The sequence below is a fragment of the Pecten maximus genome, chromosome 13 (genome assembly GCF_902652985.1).
Source record: "Pecten maximus chromosome 13, xPecMax1.1, whole genome shotgun sequence".
NCBI classification, from domain to species: Eukaryota; Metazoa; Mollusca; class Bivalvia; order Pectinida; family Pectinidae; genus Pecten; species Pecten maximus.
This window is the reverse complement of record NC_047027.1, coordinates 22,618,319-22,630,597: the sequence shown is the minus strand read 5'-3', so window position 1 is coordinate 22,630,597 and position 12,279 is coordinate 22,618,319.

The window sequence follows — 12,279 nt, the reverse complement described above, 5'->3', positions numbered from 1 at the left end:
TTTTCATAGACGCTTTTTTTCCATTGTAGTTTCCCCGGAAAATACCCTAGCTTTATATAGTCAACAAAAGTCTCATACAATGAATATTTTCTTAAAATAGAAATAATGTCGGGTATAAATCCCTGTTGTTTTTCGTTGTTTACAATGAACATAAAAAATCTAGTAATAAATATCTTGTGTACTAGCATACTATTATCGATATTATAAATTCGTCCCAGAAATAATAATTTCTTGATATTAATATAAGATTCAATACTAGTCCAGCCAAGCAATGATACACACATGTCTGTCCTAGTTCTCTTTTCAAACCTTTGAATACTTTTCACAATAAAATTTTGTGCCTTTTCTAATAATAATACTTCAGTTTTGGAGAGTAACCATAGTTCACATCCGAAAAGTGCAGAAGGATACACTTTAATTTTGACTATTTTAGCAACAGTGAGAGGGTTAAGTGCGTTGGGATGAGCACCAGATTTTAGAAGAGACATAACACCAGTTTTTAATTTACAACATGCTCTAGTAGTTCTTTCAACTGAATTTCTTCTGCCGTTTAACAATATTCCGACATGTTTAATTTCTTCAACTACAGGCAGTACAAATTTGTATAGGTAGACATTTTGTATATTATGGGATATGCGTTTTTCAGAAAACAATACAATTTTACTTTTCGTAGATGAGAAAGTGAATCTCCACTTCTTACTATAGGTTTCACATATATTAACCATTTTTTGTAGGCTTTGAAAATTTGTACTAACAAGACAAATGTCATCTGCCTGAGTTGGGATGTTAACTTTTAAATCTGCAATAACTGCGCCGTTTCCACAATTTTCCATTTCATTCAATAATTCGTTTATGAAAATTAGGTACAGTTTGGCAGACAAAGATCCCCCTTGCAAAATCCCTCTCTCCATTTTGATCAAAGGTGATGTTAAGCCATTAAATAAGATTGAACTTTCTACATGTGTATACATTTCTTTAAGAATAACCCATATCTTGCCTCTCAGTCCAATTTCATGTATTTTAAAAAGAAGACCTGCGTGCCACACTGTGTCGAACGCCTTGTTGCTGTCTAAAAATGCAACATATACATTTGATCCATTTTCTAAATTATAATTAATACATTCTTGTAAGTTAAAAGATGTGCATAGGCTACACAGATTACTTTGGTATGCAGACTGCTGCTTATTGGGAAACGTATCAGAACATATGACTGGGCTGATTCTATTTGATATAGACATTTCAAATAACTTAAACATGACTGGCAGTAGGGTGATGCCTCTATAATTATTGGGATCATCTTTTACTTTCCCTTGACCTTTGTGCAACGTAACAATTAATCCCCTTTTCCACTGTTTTGGGATGTATTCATTTTTTATTATCATATTGAACAACGCAGCCATATGTTCGAATAGTTTATTACTTCCGTACTTAAAATGCTCATAAACTAAACCATCATGCCCTCCAGCTTTATTTGTGCTGAGTTTCTTGCATGACGTCGATATCTCTACTGACGTAATGACGTCATTCAGGAAATTATCCTGTTCAAACTTAACATTGGACTCAATATTGTTAATATGCGTGTTAATATCATTTTCAAAGCCTGTTTCAAAACATTCATCCGATTTATCTTGAAATATCGCACCAAAATGTAACGCCCATGCCTCTACAATGTCAGCAGGCTCACGTAAGGTTTTACCATTGTACCTTAATTCAGTTTGTGATTGTGGTCGTTTATTAACTTTACGTTTATACAATTGCCAAAACAATGTTTGGTCTATCTCACCAAACGCTCCGTCTCTCTGGAGATTACTATTTCGATTATAAAATTACCATAGAAAAATAACACTACAGAACCACACTGTCCTATACATTGTAAAAGTCTATCGATGTCAGACAATACAGTGACTATATATTACAGTGACTATATATAGCCCGAGTTTTCTCTGGCCATGAGACCGGACACAGATATTCCGACAGATGGCCTTCAAGGCCAGACACCCAACTGTCCGAATATCAAAGTCTGGCTAGGTGACAATGTGTTGTGACAAGTCGATTAAGGAAGTTCTTTTAAAGAAACCATAATGTATTGTTAAATCATAATACAGTATTACAACTAAATCTATTTAAGGGTCATGTCTATCTTTGTAAAGTTTATCGGAAGGTACGTGATAAAAACTTAACCCTAACAAACTGTTTCGTACATAAAAGATATAAGAAATTTTATCTATTCATTTAGTTTTACTTTATTTATCAGAACACTGCTTATAAACAAAAATGTGGAAAATTCATATTGACGTATAGCTCTCCAGTATTTTATATGACGTCAACATGCAAGATTGAACATCTGTGAGCCGTTGACAGGGGAGTATGGAGCGCAATGAATTCTTGTAATGATGAAGCTGCCTCGATATATTTTCCTATAAAATGTAATAAACAGAATATGTAACAGTTTCTTCAGTAATACCAATTATATTTCACTCGTGTGGCTAATGTCTATTTTTTTATACTCGTGCTACTCTTGGTATTCTCTCGGTAAAATATAAAAATATCAACAACACTGGTGAAATATATTTTGTATTACTGAAAACACTGTTAGATATCCTCTATGCATTTCGACAAACAAGCAAAGGAGAGGAGTATTGCATCATACCACACGTCTTTCAACACACGTGCAATGTTATGTGAATGATTATCAATTGTTACCGAGAATATTGTCTTAAATGCATACAAATCATAATGATTCATTTTGTAATGTCAATATTTTGCATGTACGTCACTGCATATTAATAGCTAACAGTTAAATGGATATGGAAATATGTATCTGGCATTTGAGTTTCAAATATGGTGAATTCAATACCATTTTAGTTAGATAAAGATACTGCCAATGGGTTAGAAATATAACACGGTAAAGCCGGTAATTTACGATATTTGCGCTTTTTTCGAACCGTTGACGTGGCTGCGAAAATCAGATTCGCGAATAATAAGACGCGGGTGAATGCTATCCGCGAAATAAACTACGTTTAAACCTGTCGTTATGTAGTACCAATATTAGCCAACCAGGTCGCCTCAAAATATCCAAAGTTATTTTTAAATCATAATAGTTAAGAACATATATGCTAAATATGATAGAATATATAATGCATGTTTTAACAAAAAAAACGTTTTGCCTTCATGAGTAAAATCGTTTTTTTAATTACGTTGCAGCATATGGATAACAATTGTTAATTATGGCATCGACAAATAAACTGTTAAAACCGGAACAAGTGCTTTCTGATTTCCGAAAATTAGAAGTCAGTCTATGGTCATTTTTTTCCGTTTTAAATAAAAATCGCGAAAATCATTTACTCGGCTATATAGTATATAGTATACAGTTGTTTTATGTCTGATTAGTCAACAGTTAACACTCTTTCCCGAGATGATGGGACTAACCAGATGAACTGCTTGTCGAGACCGCAGGCTGTCATATACAATGTCGCCGCCTACCGGAAGGGACTTCTTGAAACTATTCTGGCTATACTTTCGTTTTTTCCCCTGTAATATTCTCTCTCATTGACTGAGCTCTAATGTCCTCTTCCATTCTATAACTCTGTTTTAAATTCTCAACTTCGTTAAAGGGGTATTCCTTCGTTCAAACAATTGAATCATGTAAACATTCTATTGATGACATCTACCTGTACATGTATATCCGAACAAAGATTAAAGTGGTTCTATCTATTAGTTAGTTAACGCTGACATACATGTATACAGAAAAAATGAAGAATCGTACACAAATACCGTCTGTCTTTGAGATAATTATTACTACTTTAGTACTTCGGAGCGAAATAGGAATTTGTAGGACTCCATATTTGAAGAATTTTGGTTTATTTTGCTAGTAAAACTATCGTATTAATGTAATGATTATAAGTTTTGCTACATTGAAAAAAATACATATTTTCCATTACGTTCCACCTTGAAAACCTAAATTTTATTCAAAAGTGGAAATCCCCTTTCATGTTCCGGGAGTCTATACGTCTAAACAAAAGTTCCATAAACTGGCAGAACTCTCTTTCTCTCTCTTTGACGTACTGTACAATGTGTATATATAAAATCTTTATGTAATTTTCTGGCGGTAAAACTTTTGGCGGTAGGAAGGTGTCGTTGACTTGCACAAATATTAAAAGAGATACGCCTGAAATATAGGTTCGTCTTTGTGTATATCATCCGTTTGATAAATAACTAGTCTAGACATTTCTCATAAAATGAAAACATTTTATTAATAGTTTTAAACAATCGGATCCGGGACGTTCTTTATACTTACATTTTATATACATACAACATGTATACATTTGAACGTATCTGTTGAAACAAATACATGTATATGATTAATTACAGATAATGGCGTTGTTACGATTGAAGTATTGCGTGTAAAAATGTATATTGTATAATTATGTACAGAAGTGTATGTTTAGGTAAAATATCCAAGTTCGTCCTAATTAAAGTAGAATGAAGATCACATAAGTGTTTGAGGGTCGTTGTCAAAATCACTGGTCTGGTTACGTTGTTTTCATTTTCTGTCGAATCCCTAAGAATGGCCTCGTCGTTTGTAATTGTCTCGCGTGTAGTTAAATGAGAGTCGATTTAGATGTATATATGTAGCAGAAGCCAAAATAAGCTGTGTCTCTCGAGGTATATTCATAAACAAATACAGATTCATGCTCATAACGAAAGCATTTAATGATTAAAAGTCACAATTTATTTGTATTGTGTAAATCAGAATTTCATTTGGTGTGTTCTCCATTTGCCCACTTTTTTTAGAACAAAGAAAAGTGTATACATAGGAGAACAATGGAAAATCAATTATAGTCAGTTCCATAATAATTTTACCTGTGTTTACCTGTATGATTTACCTGTGCTAAAAAGTGGGCAAAAAGAGAGGTATATTTATGTACCTGAGAAGTGGGGAAAATAACACTAAGTTATAGTTTTTTTTTTAATTTTATCATTTATTCGTGAATTTCATCATACACACATCATATTTACATACATATATAATATAAGAAAGAACACACATTAGATAGTTAACATATCCACAAACATTATACATAAGCACTGGTAATACATTATAATATATATACTAAAAACATTTTTCATACATTTTATATTACATTCTTCAGTTAAAAAAGAACATCATATTCACACACATATATATAATATTAGATACATAACATATTTACAAACATATATAGCACATTATACATTAAGCACTAGTAATACATTAGCAGAAACATATTGCATTTTTAATAGTTAACATTTTTCAAACATTCTATGTTACATTCTTCAGTTTAAAAAGAACATCATATTCACATAGATATAAAAAACATTTGATACATAACAATTTACAAACATATATAGCACATTATACATTAAGCACTAGTAATACATTAGCAGTAACATATTGCATTTTTTCATTACACTCGCATAATATAATACAATTTACGTAACATTTCAGAAAAAAGATATATCTTTCTATCTTTATATGCATGTATCTGTACATGCATGTATATCAAGTACATAGACACCTCTAATCATCAGCAGCAGCTTGGATCATAATTGACCAATGGTCACCTATAATCCTCCACCCTTCCCCCATAGTAATTAATTAACATCAGCTTGGATAACGACCGGAATTCTCTTTACATAAACATAGATAGTAGATAGGTTAACGAAATTTAAATGCTGACATAAATTTTGAATTGTACAACATCAAATGAAAATACATCTTATTACTTTTAATATTAAACATTAATAGCTTTTAAACAATATTATTTTTTTCATATAAAGTACTGTATATTTAAATATAAATATTTATAAACAGGTACATTGCGCATCATAAATAACAACAAAATAATAATACTGTAATCTGTGTATTTTTTCCTATATAAAGTACTGCATAAAATTATACATGTGGCTACTTATATCTTATAGTTCCTTATAGGTATGAGCCATGTAGCACAGGTAACACAGGTGAAAATCCCAGGTAAATCACAGGTAAAAACAAGGTGAACTACTCTGAAATAGACTATAATCCCTATCACAACATTTTCCCCTTATTGTGATTTTAAAAAGTGGGCAAATGGAGATACAGCCTTTCATTTTTACCTATCTATTGATCGGACGCACGTACCGTAACGGCCGGTAATTATATCTAATCTAAGCTACTCGTGGCGACTTTCAATATAAGCGATACATAAACAATGGTTTAGCATTGCCAAGATTTTTTTTTTTTTTACAAGATTTTTTTACAAGGGGCAATAATTTCCTTTCAAATAAAGCGATATTTCAAATAAACCGATTTCAAAATAACCGATGAAACAATACAAAGACAAAGAAGGCATTTGGACGGGGATTTTATTTCACTTCAAATTAAACGATATTTCAATATATCCGATTTCAAATTAAGTGGGTTCGACTGTATATTTTTATCTAGATATTCTTTATGTAAAATGTCATGCTTCAAAAGCTATATGTTGGTAAAATATTAAAAGGAAGACCAATACCCCATCATTCATGAACTTACTAAAATATCATCAAAAATTCATACTGAAATCAAACTTTGAATTCTTTAAATGAATGAAAACGGAGAATTTTTAAAATACTATGAAGTTGAAATTCAAATTAATCTGTTAAACCAACAAGGTTTATCAAAACAAGGTTATGAAGAAATTAAGGAACAATTCATAAGCAAATATAGACAAACCAGATTATGCGAAATGCACAAACAGTACGCTCGTTAGATATTTTGATAGGGTAAATATCAATATAGGCAAAGATATGATCTAATGAAAGTGACGGAACACAAGTCCGCTCGAGCGGGTCCGCTACAAGTCCGCTACAATCCGCTCGAGCGGGTCCGCTACAAGTCCGCTCACTTTGTATCGATGGCGTTTTGTGCATGACCTCTGAGAGGCCACATAAGGGGCTCGTTATTTTGATCTAGACTTATTTTTACGTAGACATTTGAAGTATTTAGCTAGCAACATGTCCGTTTGGGAAAATTATCTTTGAATTTCTGTAGTAAGTTTCATAAACTTTACAATTATTTGAACATTTCGTAGTTTTAAATCCACGGCCTAAAGATATTGTGTTTTTATTACTATCATTACTTATGTGTCCATCGGGGACATCTCTGGCATGGCTAATATCACGGACATACACTTACATGTATATTACCGGTAGATATCGAAATCAGTGCTAATAGTTTCCCAACTATAGTAGCTAATCATTTAATTACTTTCTTATCAGAAAAAAAATCGTCACAAGTGCATTGCTCTACTCGAGCTGACTTGAATTATATTTTTTTGTAATCGTATGATGTTGATGATATGTATACTCGCAAGACTAATAAAGAATTGAAAAAAATGTTACCCTTTTAGCAGCCTGGTACAAAATTATTTTGTGAGATATCGAACACTTTTGTAAAGGATAATCGATTGCCTTCCCGATCTCTTTTTGCCAGCAAAGAAATACATGTAGTACGGTCTTTGATTACAAGACCGAGCATAATAGTATATACGTATGTATGTATATCTTATGTTGTATATATGCTATTAAATGGAAATTGTCAAATAAAATACAGTTTAAACTATATAGACCACAGAATGACTGTGTGTGTAGTCCAATATTCTTTCTTTATTGTGAGAAAAACAATACATTTGTGTCATCTGTCATGTGTATGTGATAAAAACGTCAACAAAAACACATTTTAAACAAATTTTAATAAATTATAACGACAACATGGGAATATTTCCTGTCCTTTTTATTTCGGAAGTAAAAAAAATAAAAAATAAAAAAATACGTACTGACTATGCGAAAGTCACCATTATTATCAAGACCTAACACCCAAACAATGTGAAGTATTTCCTCCTTCACCGCGCTATTGACCAGTCCATTATATGTCCGATGACGCCTGAGATTAGATTAACTCTAATTGTATTAGATACACAGTGTACGTACATGTAATTGAAATTTTCCATTGAAACTGGTAGGTAACAAAGAGTTTCAGGAGAAGATATGAACCTTGTCTTCAGAGATTGTAGGAGATGAGTATCATTATCTGTTTTCCTGTAAAAACGCAATCATTGAAAATTTGCAAAGAAATTACATATTCTAAATTATTACCGCTCAAATCCAAATAAAACTAAACTAAAGGTCTGTTTAAGGTCATAATTATAAACGGAAGTTCTAAATGGTTTGTCTTTTTTTTCTAAAAAAATCTCTTCTTTGATTACGTGTATGTAATATAATCCTATGAATATTATGTTTTTGTAACTGGATTGTTTATTCATATATATGTACGTGTGATACAATGTTAATGTTCCTCATGTAACACATTTCCATGTGTTATAGTATCCAAATAAAACTGTGTGTATGGAGACCACGTGGTTAAAATCGCGTCATTTACAAATCATGATTGGAGTTAATCAATGAGATATAGATAAATCCTCTATACACAGGACAAATACCGGTCGTGTACAGTGTAGTTACCGTTATAGAAATGTTTTCACCTGCTGTTAACATCTGCCAATCACAGATTTTGATTACAATAGCGAGTATACCTGTATCGCAGTGACCCCATCGGACCCCTACAGCTTTTTTTTACCTGCGGGCGGAATGTTGTTACATAAGGATTTAGCCTATGCTCCATGTTTACTAGTCTACCTGTATCTCACCTCTTACATTTAGGTCTTTTAGAATAAGGCACCTACCGTTTTCCTTTTGAGGCCGTAATAGCGGAAGTAAAACCCGTTAAATCCGTATGCGATGATAATTGTATTAATCATTCTTAAATCATATATATATTTCAGATTTAAAGTAGGTACGTAATTTGTATTGTTGAAAGTTATAAATTTATAATATGTACATTGTACGTATTGGTTTAATGGTTGCAACATATCAAGATATACACGTGCATTGAAATAAGAGCAATTACTTTCACTATATCTTTATATATACCCCCCCCCCCCCCCCCCTCCCTCCCTCCTCTCTCTCTCTCCCGCTAAACCAATTTGTAAACATGTTAAAAAATAATATTGCCACCATCTTGCTGTATTTTTTTCGAGGTACGGACAAAAGCCCCCCCCCCCCCCCCCCCCCCCCCGGACATTAGCCCCCCCCCCGGACATTAGCCCCTAGGACAAAAGCCCCTTCACACTAATCAAAAAGTGGACAAAAGCCCCTTCATAAAAAAATATTTATATTTTTTTTATATATATTGATCTAAAAAAAAAGTTCAATATACATGTATATATCTAGCAATATAACATTAAGTTCAATCAAGTGCTACAAATATGTATAAGTGACTTCAGTCACCAGTGGCTTCTGCAATGTAAACAACCGGTTCCAACAACAACTACTTGAGCTGTTACATAAACAATAAGCTGTTACACAGGTGTTTGGTAGGTTTTTCATTGATATTGTATATTCTCCTGGAAAGAAATATATCATTAATGGCTTCATTGTTTCTTTGATTTTAATTATTCCTAAAATTAAACTTATTACAACACAGAGCAACATGTTTGGTTAGGTACATTATGTACTTATTATATTATAATTTGAGACACTGCAAATAGGGATCAAATGTTTATTGCTTTTGTAGGCATTTCTTTGATTATCAATATTTGCAGTATATTAGGAAGTCAAAAATTATGTGTAATCAGTAACAATTTGTTCATCATGGAGAACTTTCCTGAAATATTTAGCTTACTTAATAATATAAAGTTTGAAAAAATCAATTATGATGTTTAACCACAGACATATAATGCTACACTGACATTGAACCAAGGACCTTCATTTTCCACATAATTATTCTCCAAATTTCAGAGATAAAAACAACAATATATATATATATAGTTTCTGTTTTTCAAAAGTACAGATTTATATAAAGTATACCAGCTAAATTTATAACGAAGGGGCTTTTGTCCGGGGGGGGCTTTCGTCCGGACGGGCTTTCGTCCTAGGGGCTAATGTCCGGGGGGGGGGGGGGGGGGGGGGGGCTTTTGTCCTACACTCATTTTTTTCATGTATACTTGTGTCGAGAAAGGTGGTTTTGCCCAATCTCTTATATACATATAAGTTAAAATAAAAATATGTTTAAATGAAATATCAGGGTAACTATTTATGTCAGGTTTCGTAAGAAAATAGAACACTCAGTATCCATAATTTTAATTTCAACACATCTTATTGACGAGATGTTAAGTCAAAAGGATTGGACATCATGCATAGCCTATATAGATCAATATCGTGAAACACTTATTTATTGATCTTCATATTACTTGAATAAGGACGAACTTGGATATTTTACCCAAACGTGCATATACAATTTACATATATATAAACACAATAATAATCATAATAACAACATTATCCGTAATAAATCATGTACATGTATTTGTTTCAACAAGCACATACAAATGTACATGTACATGTATAATGTATATATGAGACATACGTTATGGGTCCGGTTGTTCAAAACGAATGTGTTTTCATTTTATGAAAAATGTCAAGACTGGTTACCTATCAAACGGGTGATATACAGATTAATAAGTATACAATACTGTACATTTTACCGTCTCAGCTTACGTAAATGATAAGGATGACCACATTTCATTTCAAATATTTCATTCGGAGAATTACATAAATATTATATATATATATATATAATATGAATGGATTGGACAACAAACTAAGCCTACATGTATCAGTGTATACTGCCCATCGACAGCCGTCAAAAAACTGTCTCGGTACCCTGTACATTGCGCGTGCATTGTGCATACTACGACGTTTACCGAGCATTGAATACATTTGTAGGTAACTCAGACGGGCATGGCTACATAAGGCTGGCGATCGTACAATTCGACCACATTTCAAATCCTGCCTATATCAAAGAAAATGTTTCACTGACAGAACTAATTGCCTTCTTTATTTTAATATATCATACATAACTGCGATACTTTAAGTGGTATACCACGCACTAATGTATACATAAGATAAATGATTGTTCACGCACAGCGCTAGCGAGAGCTTAACTAGAGTACATGTACATGTGAAATATCACTTGACTTATTGCGAATCTACATCACCTTATACCTAAATAGATATAAACATATATATTGCACTCATATTTTGCTCAGTTGTCATCGTTGTAAGCTTCGCAACTTGTAGATATGTACATATGTATGCAAAATAGATAAATGTTGGTGGTTTGATCTCTTAATCTTCCGTATGCTGCATAAACTGATGGTTTTGTTTTCTATTATTCATGTAGTTAGTCTAATTGACATCCAAACTTAAATATTTCATCAACTACGTTTTCCCCCATGTTATTGACACCAGCGAATATCAAATCTGAGAACTACTTTTTATTTGAAAATGGTCACCTTTAGGTCGAAACAGGCCAAATGGCGTCATGTTCCTCTTTCATACGATCCAGCTAACATGTACATGTACAGTATGTACACCAAAAAGACAAAACAACTTAGAAATATATCAGAATACTCAATCTAATTAAAATCAGATGTACATTTGCATTTTGCACTACACTACTCTCCGTATGAACATTTTTAGATACAAGATGTTGTTTAAAAAATAACTTTGTGTTTAACCTTTTTCTATGATTATACTTTAAGATCCATAAAATGTCTTTTGTTAAACTAAACTTCATTACTCACGCTACCAAATTACTCTTGATTTGATACTTACACAAGCAGAAAACAACTCAAGCAAGTGAATACGAAACACATTTTGTAAACGTTACATTACATTCTGCGAACGTTTCTGATGAAATAAATATGAGTTCCTTCTTATTCATCGTTATATTTAAAAAAAAAGATTGCAGGATTTCTTGTGTCCATGCTAGGGGAGCGGGATCGCTGGCTGAGCGGGTTTGCTGGTCCGCCGGAGCGGGATCGCTGGCTGAGCGGGTTTGCTGGCCCGCCGGAGCGGGATCGCTGGCTGAGCGGGTTTGCAGGCCTTCCGGAGCTGAATCGCTGGCTGAGCGGGGTTGCCGCCTTGTCAGAGCGGAATCGCTGCGTGAGCGGGATCGCAGCGACATCGCTTGCACGGGATTACGGCGGGATTGCAGCGGGGTTTTAATCCCCATCGCTCGACGGGCGCAAACGCGCTGTGAGCGTTTGAGTACCAAATCACCCTCCTCGTACTGTATGTGTCATCTTGTTTCTCCCAAAAATGAAAAATAAATATCCTGGTTCTTCCAAAAACTTATGTAAAAAATATATGTTTTAA